The 21787-nt window shown below is 34.8% G+C and overlaps 1 protein-coding gene across 1 annotated transcript in view; it reads left to right on the top strand.

Annotated features, from left to right (window-relative positions):
• LOC118271695 (uncharacterized) overlaps window positions 1-21787 on the top strand; it is a 180488-nt gene that overhangs the window by 75437 nt on the left and 83264 nt on the right. The gene's annotated exons all lie outside the window — the stretch shown is intronic.

Below are 21787 nucleotides of genomic sequence, written 5' to 3' on the forward strand. Positions count from 1 at the left end.
TTTGTATTTTATAAATTTTGATCTTCTTAATCAGTGTAATGCAGTAGTTTTTAATCTGCCCCTCTCTCTCTCTGTTTTCTTCTTTATTCTATGTCTCGTTTGTCTTTCAACGGATTAGATAATGTCTATTACAATTTACAGTGCATAACTTCTCTTATTATTTTTAAAAAAATCTCAATATTTTTGATAATTGTTCTTGAAATTGGACTTGGTCATCTACACTACATTATTCTTAGCTGCTACCCGCGCCGCTCACGTCTGTGCCCTCACCTTTAACGCTATGGTAATGGAATAACTAAGTTGTGTCGTCCCCCTCGAGGCTTAGTCGTGAAGATACCGTCACGAACAGATTAGCAAGCTTAAAACAGCAGACTTTCAACAATTTGTTGTAAACATTCTTGTGATGATTAAGTGGTACTGACAGTTTCCAAAAGGGCAGTTCAGTTACATATGAAATGGTAAAAAAACTGTCAGAAATGGTCATGTACAAATGTTGTCGTGTTTAATTGGACTTGATGGGATGTCAGTATACAGCTATTTTTGTGATACAAAAAATGTACAGTGGAGGACAGATCCGCGTAATCATTTTAAAATTTTACTTGAACCCAGCAAAAATATGAAGGCATACGCCATAAATGTCTCCTCATTAATAAGGAAAGCGATAACGTCGCTTGCTAAAGACGATTCGTCTAATCCCGGTGCAAACATTGTGGTGGTTAGGCGCATGTGACCACCACAGTACATATCCAATTGTGTATCCTTTTCATTTCTTCTTCTTATGGTGTGACTATATTCCTAAAAGTTGACTGCCAGCCCTTTTAAATTCAGGAAAAGTTGTTCAACAGAGTTGATAAGTAGGAAAAATCTAATAATAATAACACTTTTCCGACTCTGTACTCGAAACCGAAACTACGTATTCGTTTAAAATCTATATTTTCTGTCTACACGACAAATGAACCAAAATTAACTAGCATATTTTCACATATTATGATATTTTTAGTACACTTATCTAAACTGACCTCCCATTACATATCCCGAACCATGCAACACGAGGCCAACTTACACTAGTTTTCCATAGCATGATGAGTCTCATTAACAAATATTATGACGGCCAAACAGTTGACATTCTGACCCACAAAACGGTCAGACAGACCAAGGTCACACAACTAGTTTTGCGTGTAACATATACATATAGTTTAAAAATAAATAAATATACCATATAGAATGTTTAGTCTGTGTTTTTGTTTGTATATGATGATGTTCATTTATCATTCGTTTTCGACAGGGCAAATAAACTGTAGGGTTCATAAAACTCAATTGAAAGATAATATTATTATTATGCAAATAGAGAGTCCATTGTCCATTATTAAGGATTTTTGCAAAGAGACATTGGATGGATTTGGTAGAACGTAGCATAGGTACTAATGTAGAAGGATTTTGTCATGCTTACTTGAACTATCTCTTTCTCCGTTACTCATTTTCACCTTCTCTCTCTCCCGTCCTCATCCTAAACTTTTTTTTTTATTGGAACAAGCCTGACAAAACCTTCCAAAACCGCCATCCTTAGAGTCGTTGCTTAGAGTCGGAACAATGTGTCTTCTCTTTCCACTTTTCTATCATCTCTATCGGACGTCATAATATCACAATCTTGTTTATCTTACTCATTTTCACTCTGAACATCAAAATTGTACCATTATGACCCTACTTTCTTTCCTAGCTTTGTAAAGTTCTATTGTAATGCAGTAGATACACACCTAACCCCAAGATCCAGGAATCACTCAACATTAAACTACCTATCAATGACAATCCAGAAACATCACACACACCGGTCAAAACGACCACTTAACACTCCAATCACTACCTATGTATATCTCCAACGCATCACACGTGCCATACAAAGTAACCAGCTTTATTTCAACACCGCATGTCAACCAACCCATTATGTACCATAGTACCATTACAGTTTCTAAGTATTCAGGACTATTTACATAGCCTGAAAGATTATGTGTCGAGTGATGATGTCAACTGCTCTTGAAGGAAACTTAGTAAACTGTTAACGTGGTGTAAATACTTTAAATAGAGAGGGAGGGTGGTCCAATTCTGTGTTTGAGTTTGATCTAAATCGATTCAGGCGTTTCGAAGTTGTTGTAACACAAATGTATCAGTAAACAATTTTGTATGTATACGGTACTACTTTAAACTCGTATGCTCGTATCTTCATATACTGATATTGTTTTTGACTCATACTCTTTCTGATTTTGTAGGACAGTAGGTGAAAGAACAATAGCGACACCTGTATTTTGATTCATTAATCACTGACGCAATTGAGTCTACTTGAAACCGGTAGTCGTGGTCGAATTTATATGGAGGCTTTTATATTGTCTCCTACGTCACTCACATTCATCAATTCCATTTGTCTTCTTAGACTGTCTACATGATCATTATAATAGTTTCTTTTCTCAGTAGTGTGGCGCCACTTTCGAATTACATCTACCGACTAACAAAATGTTAATAATAAATACAAAGAACCATTTTATTACCTTTCTAAAGTTATTCTTTGACTAAGTTTACTTAGCGGTCGCCACTTAATTATAAATAAATCAAAGTTGTCGACAGGCGAGGCGGGGCTGCGCGCGCGCAGCATGCTTCGACATCGTCTGTCAACCAGCGCATTATAGCCTCACCATTATAGTCGCTGTAATAGAAACCATGTTCTGTCATGTTGTTTAAATATTTATAAGCTATATGTGGACGTTTTGTATTGTATCTTCTATTTTTATTTCAAAACGATCATTTGAAAAGGCTTTAAAAACACTGACAGGTAGAGTAACTACTAGCATAAGACTTATTATTTTCAAGTTAAACTGAATTTTCAGCTAAAGCTCTAATTACATTAACAAAGTTTTGAAAATGGATTCAAAAAAGAATAGATTTATTCACAATTATTGTAAAAATACATCTTCAGATTCTTATCTGTCTTTACACGGTTGTACAAGGTTTCATCAAAATGTATTTAGCATTTTTGAAGATTATACTCATGATTTATGGCGAACAAATCTTATCTAGAGCTGGGGACTACCTACTGTGTATACCCCCGGTTCGAAAAGCAGGAGTAGCAACTGGCAGTTTTTAGTCAGCAAGAGTCTGACACTCCCTCTTGCCTCGCCTAAGGCGGGAGAAGTGGGTGAATGATTTCCACCCTTAAAAAAATTACAGCTAAACATACTTTCTGTACATAATATGATGTTAAGTTGTATGACACCGGGAAACATATAATCCTCTACGTATTTCCATTATTATAACATTCCTACACGTATAATCTACGAGCCGTACTCGCCACTACCGCCGTCCATCATACATATTAATTAATTAATATTCATTATTGAATCCATGTCTGTTCGTTCATAAAAATGTTAACTACAAAACTAATGTATTCTTTGTTTTGTTACAGGTATGTTAACTGGATTTATTATGGTGTTTTTTTCTTGGTAACGTATTCTAGTTATCCATATATTTGGGTACGTAATGAGAAAGAATGAAAGTCATGAGACAAAGCGAGTGCTGAAAATTAATATGGATGGATATAAGGAAAGAACTAGCGAAACGATTAATAGATTGTTTGAGGAGTGACATTAAAAAGTCAGTTGTTTGTGACTAAAGTGATTATAGTTGCACACTGTCTTTTTACCTATTATGTAGAATATTGAACAAACAGATTAGTTAGTTAGAATTCTACATCTGGTATCTATAAGCACGATTATTAAATATGTACCTCTCTGGATCGCCCCCTATTACATGAGACTTATAACACAAATGGTGAAAAGTGGGCGTACATTGTATAGCGGCATTACGTGCCGTAATGTGCACCTCTGCCTACCTTTCAGGAATAAAAAGGCGTGACGTTTTGTACCTCTTGGGTACAGCTTCTAAGTTCCTAGATCCTGATACTGGTACCTAACGTTCTCAATTTTTTACACGAGTATGTATCACAAACACACAATCTTAAGGTTGGAAATCTTTACAACTACATATTTGAATCACACATCAAGTCATATAATGATACAAATGCGGCTTGTCACGTATGACATGAAAACTTCATTCATTGCCGACCCACTACCTACCTACTAATTCCTCAACTTTTACTCGAAACATGGGACTTGTCGTAAATCTCCGCGTGTGGTCGCCCATAGCTCATAAATGTTTTACGATACAGTATATTTTAAGATGCGTAATAATATACTGCTTGGTAACATGAAATAAGAAATAAGTTTGGTTTATTTGCTTGTAAACCGAAATTATATTTGTATGTATTTGATTTATGTATTCATTATTGCATTTCTATTTGTACGAAGATGTAGCTTGGTTTCATAAATGAATACTTAATGCGGATGTTTGTGGTTGCAAATAAGAGATGGCGCTTTTCTCAATTAGTATTAATGTCGTTAGTTTTGATGTGTGTCATTATTGGATGCATAGTTTATTTGCATAAAAGTATCTTAATGAGATTTCGTATACAAATTATACATCCAATAAAGTTATGTAAGTAAAGCAACATATGTAACTAATACAAACATACTTAAGTACATAGGCATTTAAAATCGCATTAGTAAAAAAAAATATATCACTACGGTGTCAAAGTAATAACCCATGTTTTGCAAGTTGGTTAAAATTCCATGTCGACATCAATTTGCATCAATCAACATCTGTCGATTTTAACATAATCAGGTTTTATGCAAACGATACCTTATTTCCTTTAGGTTAAAGTTTATTTTCCTGTGCGGCGTCTGCTATATAATCTGATGTAGGCACGGAGTATGTATGAGTGATTGAGAGGCTTATGTTCAAGGGTTCCGTAGTATTAAAGACTTTATTTGGTTTAATAATTAGCAGTTTGTGTCGTGATGGCTTATTTAGTATGTTTAGCATGATTATGGTGTTTTTATGGGTTTTACGGGGAACTTATATTCTTGGATTTAGAAGAATCACACAACAAAATTAAATATGTATCATTAAACATTTTATAAATTACTAGCTTCTACCAGTAGCTACGCCCGCGTTTCCGAAGAATAAAATCATTCCAGACCATAATCTACCTCTGTTCCAAATTTCATCCCGATCCCTTCAGCCGTTTTGACGTGAAGGAGTAACAAACATACAGACTCACAAACTGTCGCTTTTATAATATGTATTAATAAGATATACCAAACGAAACTAAATTGCGTCGAAACATTGTTTTATTGTATGAAAATGTTTATTTACATTGTTAGAAAACGTTAAAGTATCATACATCTACATTTACTATACGTCAATTAAAATAATTACATTTTAAACACAAGCAACATAGCAAAGTACCTCAACATAAGAAACATCTCAGCTCCATTGAACATCCGTGCTAAAGTCAATTTGTTTCTTAATACAATATAAATTAAGTTTCAATTCCGTTTAAAAAAATATCATTGTTACCATCCACTTCATTTCAAGGACTCTGCAAAAGTTACAATAGTTCTATACAATTTCAAAACAAAAGGTAACAAGTAAAAACATGTCACGCTTGACCAGTTATTTTGTGTTATTTTTTGTCAAAAAAAAAAGAAAAACTTGACATAGAATTGTTTATTTAATTACGTCGTTATTTGTATCTTGTGATCATTATAGTCTTAGATTTTTCCTTAGAACCGCTGAAAACCTAGCTCTTTCTGTGCATTTTAGTAGCTTGAATTGTTTGAAATTAACTTTGACGATTTTTAAAACTGGACTAGGAGTGTCGGGTTCGATTCCCGGATCGGGCAAAAGTATTACTGGGTTTTTTTTCGGTTTATCGAAAATTTCTCAGTAGTTGCACGGAGTCTGGAATTGTGCCCGGTATATTATGGCAATATTCTTACCCCCTATTACATGGAACTTACTTATAACACAAATGGTGAAAAGTGGATGGACATTGTTCAGTGCAGATGCACCTCTGCCTACCCCTTCGGGGATAAAAGGCGTGACGTTGTAATTTTTACACCTGAGTCTCGAAAACTATACTTATAAAATCAAGTATTTAGGTTCTACGCTCAACCCAATGATCCCTAAAACTGTAGCAGATGTGCAGGCTCCCAGGTTCGCACCTGTTCCGTTTCATGTCGAGACCTGTTCCGACGTGACTCGTTACATGTAGCTTTGTTTTAAATTAAATGCTCATAAAGGAACATGTTTACCACATGAAATTGTACCTATATAGTCCAGGTTTTACATAGAAATATTAAGGGTATATACGTCATTAGACTTAAGTACTAATAAAGGAACATGTGGTAACATGAGATTGTATATAGTCCAGGTTTTACATGGAATTATTGAAGGTATATACGTCATTAGACTTTAGTACTAGGTTCATCAAGAACCTAATGCTTAATACCTGATCTTATTTCAAACCACGTGATATAGACGTAGGTACTAGGGAGGTTAAAGGAATTTAAACCTTATTTTTAGCATGGTTTGAACCAAGTTAAATGTTTATTAAAATAAAATTAGTATTTTGACAGTATTTAGCAAGATTTTGTGATGTTTTTAGTAGGTTTTTGTTAACGTTACGTTCACGTTTTTAACTTTTCGGCTAACGAATCAATAATTCCGAAACTTGAATAATATAGTGCATTTCCCTATTAGGTAATATTATATATCCTATTAGGTATAGACTGCACGGTTGGCGCGGTGGCTGGGCAACCGGCTGCCGTGCAACGTGTCGCGGGTTCGATTCCCGCACGGAGCAACTCTTTGTGTGATCCACAAATTGTTGTTTCGGGTCTGGGTGTCATGTGCATGTGGAATTGTATGTTTGTAAACGCACCCACGACACAGGAGAAAATCCTAATGTGGGGCAATGTTTTTTTAAAAAAATCAAATCAAAAAAAGGTATTATATTTTACCATACATAGTCTCCAATATACTCGAAATATAATTATGTAGCACTTTTATATATCTAGAAGCGATAACACAAATAAACAGAAGGCGATCTGCTCAATAAAAACAATTGATACATAACAGGTACAAACCCTCAATACACATTCAACTTTATTGAACAACTTATAAGGTTCAAATATGAAAGGAAATTAACAGAAGTGTAGCTTGATATGCTGCCATCTCTACGTTCTCTCCGAAGCTGACATTCACCGAATAAGTGGGCGAGAGGTCGTTAAACTTTATATATTATATTATATAGTAATAAATGTATATTTAATGTTCATCTTGAAGGTGTCGAAATGGAGCATTTAAGATATTTCAAGGAAATTGTATCAATTTGTTACTTGTATTTTATGTATGTATGTATGTATGATCTGTCCTTTCTTACCTTGTAGTACGTGTTATGTTTTATATAAAAATGCAGTTCAAGTTACCTGTAGTAAAATTGAAAGGCACTTTTTGAATGTCAAATGGTACATGTAATACATTAAAAAATATGTGTGTTAAACGGATTTAATATCAAGAATAAGAGTATGTACCATAAATCAGATTGATCTGTTGTCAGGAAGGGGGAGACATTCCAATTACTAAATTTGACACAAACAAACAGCTTAAGCTTAATAAAACACGAGGCAACATCCTCAATTCTAAGTAATTTATGTTAAATTAAATTGATTTTCCAACACCTATGTACATTATGTATGCAATAAATACTTGAATAACATAAAATCACAAAACGTGTCAAAATATGGGCTTAACTAGCAATCACAAAGATCTAACAAATGACCATATAAGAACAGACCATCAAAGAATTGTTCTCAGAGGTTCCACTCGTGCGTGTGCGCACCTCAACTTCAAATCGTTAAAACGCAAGGCCGTGTTATGTAAATCTAATAAAATGAACATACAAGTTACATGTTACAAGGTTATCGTTTACAAACCATATTTTATTTATTAAAGAGAAACATATATTTGAAATGATCTCTTTGTTTTGATTTCTATAGTTTATTTAATTCATCTTATTAATTGATGTAAAAATGTGGGTTCAAAATGTGTAATTAACGTAGAAAATGTATGATTGTTTATATTACAAATATACATTTTCCATATTTTTATTCAGTTAGTTTAGTTAGTCAGTTTAAAAACTAACCTAGTCATAAAGTCATAATAATATCATTACTACTTGAAACGGGATATTTACCATGTTTATTTATTTATGTCTATGAGTTTCCGATATTTCGGCACTATTGCAAGCGCCATGATCACGGATAAACTAGTTCATATAATTGTATGTTTTTATTTTGTTGTAATATTATTTTATACTAATTTGCTACTGTATATCAAGGTCCGTGATTGTATCGACTAGTATTTAAAATAGATACGGTACTTAATATTAGGTAATTAACAGATCATACATTAGTACATACAAATTAGTAACTAAAACTAAAAATTTGACTTCCATAAAACCCTTTCTTTTTAAAAACCAACGAACGTAAAACTAGACAAGCTATAAATTAATTAGAAACACGTAGTATTGTTACCGTTCCCCACTACAAGGTGCGCAGGAGTGGCTCAAAGTCACGACTTCACTGATAAAGGCTAGATGAATGTTGTAGATTAGTAGCGGACGTGATTAACTGGCTACTTAGACTGCTCACCTCTGTGTAAGAGAGGAGGGATGTAGATGTGTTTAGTTTAGAAGTTACTGTCATTATAATAGATTCTAGAGTAATCATTATTAAATTGGATTTTCTTTTTTATTTTAAAGTAATGGCGGTTAAAAAAGAAAATGATACTTAGGGTGCTTTTCCACCAGAGATGTGCTATGAACATTGCTGTGGATGCATTTGGTTTGCCACTAATCATATTCATTGGTACACCTAGCTTAGCACTGGTGGAAACGGACTCAGTTAAGCTATGTTTTTATATGGAAAGATGCGTGCTATCAGGCATCCATCACAGGTTTCCTGACTATCGATACACAGAGGATGCTTTCAAAAACTGCCAAACCGATTTTCATACATCTATTATATTAGACATAGTACACAGCGATTTACCTTTTATCCTATAGTCAATTTCATTACGTGTTAGTTACCAGTAATAGTGTCTAATAAAAATATTTACTTTCTCAATACCATAAAGCAATTAAAAATCCGCACTCAAACTTTAATCATTACACAAACCATCTTTGATAAAGACAACACACCAACTTACTACTCACCATACCCACAACGGTTCTTCAAAAGCTTCAACCAAACATTTTTAGCTCTTAATTATGATTACACAAACAACTAGTAGATAAGTCCACAGGCTTATAATGATGGGGCTCACACTTCAAACAAAAACCGTTTGACTCTGAAACCTGCGGGATAAACAAACTTCAACTATTTTAACACCTCCATAACTGCTAGAGCCATCAAAGGAAGTGAGATGTTTGTGCTCAGTTATTTCGAGGCCTGCACAGTGTGCTGCTTTGTTATTGTAGCTGGGTAAAATTATAATTTTGTTTGCTTTTTCTTACTTGCTTGCTGTAAGAGGAATTGTAATTGGCTTTAATGTTGTTTAAATGCATTCGTTAAGTTTTACATGTGGTAATTGGGATTTCAACGGTTTTTATACGTACAATTCCATTCCTTATAGTCAATAATTGCTTATTTGGTGTGTAAGTAAAACTTAGCTTATACATGTACGCTGCGGATTACCTAGCGGGTTTACCGTGGCTCCGACTCGAAAAGTAGGATTAGGAACGAGGTGGTTTTTAGTCAGTAAGAGTCTGACACTTCCCTCGCTGCGCACAAGGCGGGAGAAGCCATTAAAAAAGAGCTTATGTATGTTAGTTGCTACTTTTCTTCTAATACAATGTGTAGATAAATAATAACACTTTGTCTTCATCTGCTTTTATGAAACATGGCCAATGGTGGAACCCTGTCAAGCTAACAAAATTTCTAATTGCATCAAGTCTTTTAGATTTTTATGCGAGATTTTAGTGCATAAGTGAAATTAATTCTCACAAATTGCTGCACATAATAGCAGGTTAGGATACCGAAATTAATGAACAACCTGCAATTTTCACTAATTAATCTACTTTCTCAGTCAGTGCAATGTTAATGAAGATGAAATTCAGGTTTAGACAGTATTGTAGATGTTCACAGAAACAATTAGACTTCAAAACACTAGGTATTTCTATTGTTTTTTGTCTGGTTCTCAAGCCACGGTTTCTGGTGAAACAATTAAAGTTTATTTGGCATACATTTTATGCAAACAATAAAGAATTCCAGTTAATGCACTGCGCCAGATGTGTTGAGTGTCACGGTTTCAATTCCCACATGAAACAAATGTGGTCTGAAGATAATGATTATTTTAAGTGTGACTTACAAGTGTCATATCGCTTTGTTGGTTGAGTGTGTTAAGTAATTATTGATGTATGACGTTTATTTACTAGTCTAAGTCGAGCAAATCAGAGTAAAGATTTCGAAAGTCTCACAAATAGTGGCGAATGGCAAAAGTCTGGCCGCTCATCACACATCATCAACCTATAAGTGGCTACTGCTGACCAAAGCCTCTTCTCACAAGGAGAAGGTTTGAGCATTAATCACCACGCTTGCTCAATACGAGTTCTGGCCGCTCATGAGTCTTGAAAATGAAAGTGATAGTCTTTGTCATTTACATAATAAACTATAATGCGCTATGATAATAATTTCGAATAAATTAAGATATCATTAAGTACTCATATATTATTCCTATTCTTCCTTCTAACCGTTTCCTCAGCGTGTTCGTGCGCACTGCTGATGGAAACTCGTCGTGCGCTCATTATCAAGTGCAGGACCGATGCCAAGACACGAAATAGGCCGGGATGTCCTATTTAACGGAGCCCTACACAGGTCTTCCAGTAATCAAGGACTTAAGTGTACTTTGATGAAGCCTACTTTGAATTTGAAAGACTTTGTTTTGCAAAAAATCGTAAATGTGCTGTGTTTAAGTTAGATCTCTGAATTTAGTGAATATTATACACTCGACTTTTTGCAATTTTGGACTAAACATTTACATAACCATTTCGAGATTTCACTTCTAAACACACAGAAAGTAGTTAATTAACTCTACTAAGAAAACAATCACCTCGAACACACTTAAATCAAAATTATTGTATTGTTTACAAACCAAATACATAGTCAATTAGCTCCTCACTCCAGTTCCATTCTCTATGTACATACAATTATCTTGTGTGTACGTACCTAATATAGGTATTAACACTTGAACAGACAAAGGGCATAGGATATTTCTAACCGCAGAGCATTGCATTTGAGGTCACCACGAACCATCTACATGAATGCATTGATATGTTAATAAACTATTGAGAAATGTAGGGCGAACCTACCATTATTGTCTTTATGAACAAACATACTGTCATGCTAATATCGTCCTAGATAAACACGACTATTTTACTCCGAAGCGAGATATTTTGTCATATTTATTTTTTTGTAAAAATTCGTAATTGGTTTTGTCTAGGTTCGGTTCGTTTTTGCACACTATGCGTTGTTGTTGTGAATTGTTTTTGTGGTGGGATGTTTTTGGTGGGGTTTACTCGTACTTTCTTGTTTTTGGAATTTTGGCGAATTGCTTGGTACTCAGTAAGAGCTGGATGGGGGAGAAAGATCTATTTTATTTGTTTTAAATCTGGCTCGCCTTGTTGAATTAGTGTAGACGCTGTAGCTAGAAATCTAATTAAGGTTTGTGTATTTTGAAATTTACTTTAAGAGGAGTAATTACCTAATTAGTAACGTATCCGTTTTAGTAGTTATAACGTGTTCTAATTAGATGGTACTCTTTATTTCATCATCATATCAGCCATAAGACGTCCACTGCTGAACATAGGCCTAATGAATTTCAGATAGGCCGGTTGGAAGCGACCTGCATCCAGCGGCTCCCTGGGATCTTAATCACCTTCTGGATGGAAGTTCTATGCTGCTTTTGCCGATACGCGTTCTCCACTGACAACCTTTCTGCCCCAGCAGCGGTCGGTCGGTTCTCCGCTCTATGTACCCTGCCCACTGCCACTTCAATTTACTCCTTATATTTATAACTTTGGTAAAAATTTCGGCGTATCCCAATAATTTAGGAAACGGACAGAATTATTGAAAAAGAAACCTTAAAAAATAAAATGGATCGTTAGAAATAATAACAAGCGAGATTGTGTTTAATATTCTCTTCGAGCGACTTGCCGCATCGACCTTTTACATTTTACGTTTCGAGGAAATTGTAAATCGTAAATTTTGGCGACTAAATCGTCTTTACCCTTGAGTAAAGGATAATTGCGATGGTCGCCAGCGAGGACAGTGCTATTCTATTGTATTGTCATTTTTTATTCTCTTACAAAAACCTTCTAATGCTTTTAATTCATCCGTCAGTCTGTCTGTAATTATTGCTGTTTGATTGTGTGCGTTTTCTCTTGATTGCTGTTCTGTTTTTATTAATTGGAAGACGGTTATAGAGTGTTTAACTAGTAATATTGCTTTAAACTAGGTTACAGGATAGACCGTAAAACGGTAAAGTAAAAAAGTAACAGAATGATTTTGCTATCAGCATTTGATTGTACAGTTGCACAGAACAACTCTTTTTGTGATCCATAAATTGTTGTATCGGATCTGGGTGTCATGTGTATGTGAATTTGTATGATTGTAAACCCACCACGACACAGGAGAAAATACTAACGTCAGAAAAAGTTATAAAAAAAAAGATACACCAGAAATAATTCGATTTCAGACAGTGATTAACAATTTTTGTAACTATAAAATTCACATTATAATACCTAACCAACTCAAGAGTCACGTAAAAAAAACCTAGCTCTTATTTAAACAACACATAATATCTACATACATCGTGAATGAGAAGTCACGTTTGCCTTTTCAATGTGAGAAACAAAACACTACATCTTACAAATAAATAGTATACTTAAATAAAAAAAGTAAATAAAACAAAAGAAAGATAAGGATATGTAAATAACATGCAAATTGGATACTTTATTTGACATTAAGAGGAAAGAGTGGCAATTTCAAGTATTGGAACCGATTTCAATTATCATTAAAATTACGTTTTATATAAATATTCTCTTTATGGTGTCTGCTAATGGTTTTCACATTTTCTATAATAGTAGGTATTAGAATATGAATATGTTATTGATACTTTAGTTGTAAATTACAAAGTAAAAATCTTGTTAGACAAATTCATTAGGTTTATTTGGCAGCTTCATTATATTTGATATTTAGCTACCTCTGTTATGTATCTTCGAGACCAAATTAATGTCTCTAAAAATAATTTCTATTTTTGTTTTTTATCACTGAATATCACACTAGTATTATAATTAATGTGAAAGTTTGTTTGGATGTTTGTCCACCAATCACGCTGAAACTACTGAACGGATTTTTTTGTAATTTAGTACAATGACAGACATAGTATGAGCTGACTTGAGTGATAGGATACTTTTTATCTCATGAGAACACGGGTGAAGCCGCTGGCAGAAGCTAGTTTCATGATAATTTGATTAGAACACTAACAAAATGCAACATAAAGCTATTAAACATAACAACAGTATTCGAAGGACAGGACAGAAGTTAATCAAGTATAGACTTATAACACCGTCTCATCCGACCATCTAACGAGACACATAACCAGCGCTTATTATATCACGGTGACTGAAACATAAACCTAACCTATAAAAAAGTCGAATAAATAATCTTTATCTTAGTAGATACCAGCCAACAGCTCTATAAACTTCCTTAGCCCAATCAATAAACAGCGATACGAAAAAAAAAGTAATTACCGTAGAACCTACGATAAAATTCGCGTTAGATAACGCTTTACCCAAAAACCTTTTTCCACTGTTTCCCTAAACCCCATTGTTTTAAAAACCCCATCGTTCCGAAGAACCGTCTCTTACAATGCGATGGGAACAAAAGACCCAAATTGTTGTTCGTTTAGACGGATTTTCGATGTTTCAAAATGTCTAGGGAAATTGTCAAATTGTAAATGTGAAGTTTTGAGCTTGTGTTCGAGTTTTCCTGGTGATCTTTATTTTGTATGCGGTCGTGCAGGATTTTCGAGGACAAGGTTGTGATAATGACATTGTCATAATATTTTTGTGTAATTTCAAGGATTTTTCCACATTGTTGTAAACTTTCTGTTCATCATCAATAGAGGTAAGCAACATTACGGCACGTAATGCCACTGTACAATGTACTTGTACACCCACTTTACACGATTTTCTTATAAGTCCCCTGTAATAGGGGTGAACCTCTAGATTCTGTATTCCGTGGCCGTAATATACCGGACGCAATTCGAAACTCCGTGCTACTACTGAAATATTTTCGAAAAACCGAAAAAACACCCAGCTGTAGTTTGCCCGACCCGGGAATCGACACCGAGACGACGAGAAGTACATACATCTTATGCTTTCGATATCATAATAGGAGAACCAAAAGAAAAATACTTTACCGAAATTTTGTATCTTTTAAGATTACCAACTTTCCAGTTTTCTCTGACAATTGAAATACACTATTACTCGTTACCCTTCAACCCCACAACATAACATAAAATGAAGGTCCAATATCCCATACGCGAAACCTACCCAATTTCCGTTCATACTGACCTCAGTAAACACTATTAGCCACGCGAAACTGAACCTTATGTACTGGAGCTATGAATAAATTCCTTCATATCATTATCGACAGGTTCTGAAGAAATTCAGAAGTCGTTCACTCAGTTCGTTCATTCATTCGTCATGTTAGAACGTGGAGTGAATGTGTTATTCAAATTTGGAACCGGTGCTGTCAATCCGGTGATCTGATTTGAGTCTTTTTGAAAAGTCGTGTTGCTCGGATTTATCCAATATGTGTTCTGTACCATTGGTATGAGTTTGCTTTAAACGTAAAGTAATCGAAACGAGAGCGTGTTCAGCGGTCTGAGCTCTTAGTACGAGTATACATTACGTTTAAAGTAATCGAAACAAGTTCGCTGTGATTGGTTGGTTTATTCGAGCCGGCCAATCAGAGCGCCGAACGCGCTCTCATTTCAATTACTTTAAACGTAAAGCAAACTCATACTAAGGGCACTGATTGGTCTGTTCTCAGTTTTCTTTTTTTTTATTGCTATGGCTGACTTGGTAAAACCTTTATTGATAGTTTAACAATAATTTCGTATAAGACCATCCATCATCTCGAATTTGAGCACATAATTGATTTTTTAAACTTATGTGAATGATCAAATAGTTTCATCTCAACCAAAGAACAATTCAAATTCGCGATTCCTCCTTCAATCCTAAATTCAATAATTTCACCAAGTTGATATCCTTGTTGGCTTTACGACAGTCGTATTTTCTATCGCAGTAGTAAAAGATCTGATTGCATCAAAATGGTTTCAAGACTTCGGCTACTTTCGCCATCGTTCGGCTAAGTTCGGAAGTGAACGAGGAGGTTCGTATGTTTACGACTATAATAGTGAAAGCGCTATGTTTGAAGGAAAGGAAGTAAGGAACGTTTTGTTTTAGAACTATTTCAAAATACATACCTATGTAACAACTAGTATTTGCCAGCGGCTTCGCCCACACTCACGTGGGATAAAGAGTAGCCTATATTTTACTTGAGTCCATAAACTACCTGTGTTCCAAGTTTCAATCCGATCCCTTCAGCCGTTTTTGCGTAAAGGAGTAACAAACAAATATATAAATTGTCGCATTTATAATATTGGCATCATCAGTCAGAAGACTCTGCCGTAGGACATGTTGTGATGCTAGAACACCTTGGTATATAACATTTGTTAGCCCTAACTCATCCCGCAGGTGTCCTAAGAGTCGATTAAAACACACATATTAGGCAACCCTATTAAAACATAATAACCAATTCCTATCTACTTGAGAATAGACTAGGAGACGGAGATGCTAAAGTTCTATTAATAGAAGAAGGAGAATTTTAGTATTTGAAGTTACCTAGGACTATATCCTAGGCAACTTCAAATACTAAAACTCTCCAAGCTAAACCCAACAATACGTACTTTACTCTCTCCGGGAATGTAACTCAATAACCACAGCATTCGCTTTTAGCACTAGACAGAACAAAAAGTCATAAAATTCACTAAGGCTCAAAATCCCATAGCGATGCACAAACATTTCTAACCCAGCTTTTAGTGTTCATCATAAATTCGTACAGAGAATAATGATCTTTAATTACAGCGTTGCTTTATTAAGAGCCTGCTAGTAATTTAGAGTTAATATCGCGTGTGTCGAACACTAATTGTTATTAAATATAGTTGGCTTTGTTCGTGTATTATAAAGCTGGGTTTAGATTGTATTAGTCGGTTATTTTCATTGTTACTATCATGTGTAACTAGCCTATAGAGATGCACATTACCAAGCAATATACACCCACTCTTCACCACTAGTGTTATACGTCCCATGTAATAGGGGGTGAGCCTATCGCAATAAACTAGGCACAGTTCCAGACTTCGTGCTACTACTGACATATTTTACGAAAATAGCCTAGTAATACTTCGCCCGACTCGGGAATCGAACCCGAGACCCTTTGCTAGTCGCGTCACTAGCGACCACTCAACGAACTAGGCAGTTTTTGAAACTACATAAGAATTAGATCATCGAAGCCCCCCCCCTCCCTCGTAGTAACTGAAGCAGTTTTAACTTGATTGTCCCATTTATTGTCATTTTAGTACCCTCCACTTGGTTTTATGATGCTTCGAAGGAGGCTGGTGGAATGTGAGTTTATGTTACATTGTTGTGTGAGAATGGGGGGTGGCTTTTCTTTATTTTTAAATACCCGTTATAATGTAGTTCTGTCTCTGGTTGTTGTAGTTTGTAATAGTGTCACTAGATTAGCGAAATATGGCGGTTAAATGAGGATTACATACCCATAGCTTCACTAGAGGACTGATCGACAGACAGACATTTTGTTTTTTTTTAATATTGTAATATTTGCTTTGACGGTCAAAAGTGCCTTCTCGGTCTATTTGAAATTAATAATTTTGACTTTGACTTTTGTAATTTTTTTCCAAAGCTGTTATCCTGTCTCTGTTACAATATGTAGCCTTTTAACCAATTTCGTTATTAGGTTTTTTTTTATATATAGATGCGTGCTATGGATGACTACTGTGGATGCAATGCATAATCGAGCTGTGCATCTTCCTCGCACAGCTACATAGCTTAGTATCGGTGGAAATGGTCACATAGTTTCACAGCTTAGCTATTACACCTTCATAGCACATCTTTGTTAGAAAAGCACCCTCTCAACGTTATAGTCTAGTGTTCGAGTTTAATAATAATCATTTATTAACAGGAGGGTAAAAATACAGACCGCAAAGATCAAAATTCGTACAGAGTATCCAAATATCGGTACAGTAATAGTAAACGCTGCAAAAACAATTCCCCTTTACATGCTCGACCCAATCGCGTGGAAATAGTTTATAGCTGATATTTGCTACATTTACCTCATTCGCTAGCCTATACAACCGGCTTCACTTGCGATACCCGAATAAAAAGCAACCTATGTGTTATACCCGAAGTAAGAACAGGGTGGGTTTTAGTCAGTAAGAGTCTGACACTCCCTCTCACTTTACCTAAACCAATTGATGATTTTGCCCTTCAATTATAAAACAAATCTATAATCTATAGCAAGTTTCAACTAAATCAGTCCAGTAGTTTCTGAGTGAGAGAGTAACAAACACACATACATGCAGACATCGGGATGAAACTCTCGTATTTATAATATAAAATAGAATAGTAGGTTGCGAATTCACTGTATTACTTCTCTCAATTTTGTAGTAAATAAAATAAATCGTATGTGTGTGTTATGTATGTATAAATATACTGTGAATGTTTTGAGGTTAGAATAACGGACAAAAGTAGGCTGTTTAGTGTTCTATTTTCAAATGGACTGTCCAATTGGAGTGGATAAATAATTATGTTCAGACAGGCGTATCGTTGTTGGCATGTTTTGGTATTTTATTTGATATTTATAATATAAAAATGGATGAATCTATTTCTGCTTATGAACGTTAGTCTATTTATTTTTATAATATAACAACATTATAAATAGATGTTCGCACTAACTACTCTAGGATTTTACTTCTTCATCAAGAACAGCCTACTGTGTTAGTCCCTCTGTGACTCGAAATTAGTAGAGCTTTTCTCCATTAATTTAAATGAGTAATTATTCGTGGACATTTTAAAAGTATCTAATTATGGATTAATTAGAATAAATGATTTGACTTTGAGTTTGTATGTTTCTTGATATTGTTTATGTTTATTAGAATTAGTTTTAAGAACTTTTTATCGGATTAAAGAAAACTGTAATGCTAGTTTTAAGAAATAAATAAAAGAACGATACTTACAACAAATACATAGAAGTGTTTCACATTTCCAATCGATTCCTTCGGCACCGGGGCTCGGAAGTGAGATCTCTTCAGTCTGACGGGCGCTACTGATTTATATGCCCACACAGACACACAGACATGTACTGTAACCTTAGTCTATGAATCATTGTCTTAGAAGGTAGGTTAAAAGAAATGAGTAAGAAGATAAAGGTCTTATATGACATTAAAATAACACAAAGATATCAGGAAATTACTCCAATATTATTTGGAACCCGAAGTCCTATTTTATCACCTCTGGTTACCTGGTTACTGTTTAAAAATAGTACTTTGTAAAACTAAAGTAATTTAAATTAAGAAATCATCGAATTTTACTACCTCCAGATTATAAACATGTTTCCATGTTGCTGTCAACATATTACGGGAAACACTTTTGCGGAGATCACCTTGTTTCTATCTGCATTGTCGCCGTTCATCAACGACGTTGATCAACTGTTGTTAAACAAATGTTTACCATGGATACGGGGCTAAACGATACTAGTCATACATGTGTATATGTATGTACCTACAATGTGCAAAAACAAAACATGTTTTGCAAACACACATAAACAGGTGTAACATTAAACACGTACAGACCAAAAAACAAAAGAAATCGCGACCCCAAAAAGAAACAATTGTTTAAACAAAATCAAGCGGTCTTGATCCCAAATTTAATGCTAACACATCAATGAAGGAAACAAAAGGAAAGTAGCGGAATTTTTGACCCAATCGTAAGCAAGGGTTAGGGACCCAATTGTGTGTGTCACATAACAATAACATAACATAACAATGCAAGAATAACATGTGAAACAATACGGGTCTGTAATTATATGACGTCATTAGTTATGTACCCAAAAGTATTGTTGATGAAGAGGTCAGAAGCCGCGACAATAATGCTGGGTTTGTGTTTGGATTTTTGAATTAGAAACATTGTACCTCTTTGTGCTTTCTGTGTTTAAACGTAAGGTGAAGTGTTATTCTTTGTTTTGTGTTAATATTAAATAGAAGAGGTTCTATTTGTTTTGTTCTGACTTTATTTAGAAGCGATGATATGCATCGACCTCCAATCTTATTTAAAAGTCAAAGTCAAAGCATTTATTTCAATTAATCCTAAATTAGGCACTTTTGAAACGTCAAATTGAATTGTCCGTCAGTCTGTCTGTCAGTGAAGCTAGGCGCTCGTTCCAAAGTGTTGCTTCGAATGGAGAAGAACGAGCAAGAAACTCCATCGTTACTCTTTTCAAAAAATGTTTTTTACAATATCTCTGATACATTATTTGATCATTTACCTATTGTATATATATGTAGGAACAATGTAACGACAATACGACGTCAAAACTATGGGACAATAAAACCAATTTGTAAAGAATATAAAATAAAAAAGCGGGTTGTTTCAAACATAGTGCCCACATATGTACACTTACAATTTTGAAATAATGCTTCTATACAAATAAAAAATAATCTTTAATTAAAATTTTCAAATAAAAAAAATAACTGCTTGATGCCACAGGATCCCTAGACTACATTGGAATAAATTAATACTTTAATTTAACGTGTAACTAGTGGTCGTATTAGAGCATTGTCTAGTGTGAGCGAGTGTCCAGTGGAGCCGGACCAACATGCTGCCACACATTTTTATCTTCAATATAATCTGACAGTTTATAATATGCCTGTTTACACAGTTCACGCTTTATACAAGATTTAAATTTTTTCTCATTCAGATTCAGTATGGTGGTTGGTAGTTTATTGTAACACTTAACACAAAATCCCATGAAGGATTTCTGCACTTTGGACAATCGGAATTGCGGTATAGCTAACTTATTTTTACCTCTCGTATTAAAATTGTGTCTGTCGCTTCTTTTTTCAAACAATTGTTGATTTTTTCTCACGTACATAATATTTTCGTAAATGAATTGAGAAGGCACTGTAAGAATGTTTATAGTTTTAAATAGTTCTCTCAAAGATTCGCGACGGGGCAAGTTATATATTGCTCGAATAGCTCGCTTTTGCAAAATAAAAATTGATTCTACATCCGCAGCTCGCCCCCACAGCAAAATGCCGTAAGACATTATGCTGTGAAAATAACTAAAATAAACAAGTCTTGCCGTACCTACGTCCGTTAGCTGCCTAATCTGTCTAACTGCATAAGCAGCTGAGCTTAGTCTCCCCGAAAGTGCTTTTATATGGGGCCCCCATTGTAATCTATCATCTAATGTGATACCCAAAAATATAGAAAACGTTTCCGCACTAGGATTTTCTCCTATGTCATGGGTGCGTTTACAAACATACAAGTTCACTAACACATTACACCAAGACCCGGAACAACAATTTGTGGATCACACACAGAGTTGCTCCGTGCGGGATCGAACCTGCTATACGTTTATACGTTGCGCGGCAGTCAGTTGCCTAGCTACTGTGCTAACCGTCCAGACAAATGCCCTTAGGAATACTCACAAGCCGAAAACGCAAAGACGTCGACGTAAAGACGTAACCCCGACGTAAAGCCTTTTACTATATACTTAACTGATACTGGAGAAAATGGGAACTATTTATAAAGGAATAAATACGTAATCAATATCCTAATTCCTATTTAACAACACAATTTCGTCCCCATAGTCCAACAACCTTACATTTCAACATAAATCTCGATTCTACTAATAAGCCACTCAAACAAAACTGCAACAATGCAATGTAAAATAAACAGCGCAAACTGCGAAACATGTTTAAGCACCCGACTATGTCTGCGGAATTTATTACTCCTAAATCCAGTCGCCGCGCACACTAGCGGAATTCTTAAACTCGTACAGCTTTCTTTGTTGCCTAAAATAGTTTAGGTACATATAATGTGGTTGCGATTCAAGTAATCTATATATAAATACAAGAAGTGTCTGTATATTAAACACTGTTTAATAAAACAAATAATAAGTTGATAAGAAAATTTTATTGTAATAGAAAAAAAAATTAAAAGTTATCTTTTTATGTTGGTCGGTTTGCACATGCTAATATCTCCGAAACTAATGAACAGATTTCAATGAAACTTTTTTGTTGTATAGTTAGCTAATAAGTGTGGGCAACATATATGGCGCATGCAACATATGGGGATATGACATAATTGCTTTTGAAAATTGGAAAAAATATTGCTTAAAGTCATTGTTCTACCAATATTTTAAGTTACAGAAGCGGACAGAAGCTAGTCTTTAAATATAGCTTAGCTACCGAGAATTGGTTGCGATTTAAGTAATCTCTAAATACATGGGTAGGTAGTATGGGTACCTACTTAGTTGGTAGTGGGTTACGTCCGTCGGTTTTTGGTAGTGTTTCCAGGCTTTTGTTACCCGTCTAAAGTGATGGATAGGTTTAGTTCACGCGGTTTTTCCGCGTGGGTGTATAAAAATGTGTATAGTGTGGAGTAGTATAGTTTAAAAGTTTCATAGTAAGT

Source organism: Spodoptera frugiperda, chromosome 5 (assembly GCF_023101765.2).
Source record: "Spodoptera frugiperda isolate SF20-4 chromosome 5, AGI-APGP_CSIRO_Sfru_2.0, whole genome shotgun sequence".
Lineage (NCBI taxonomy): Eukaryota > Metazoa > Arthropoda > Insecta > Lepidoptera > Noctuidae > Spodoptera > Spodoptera frugiperda.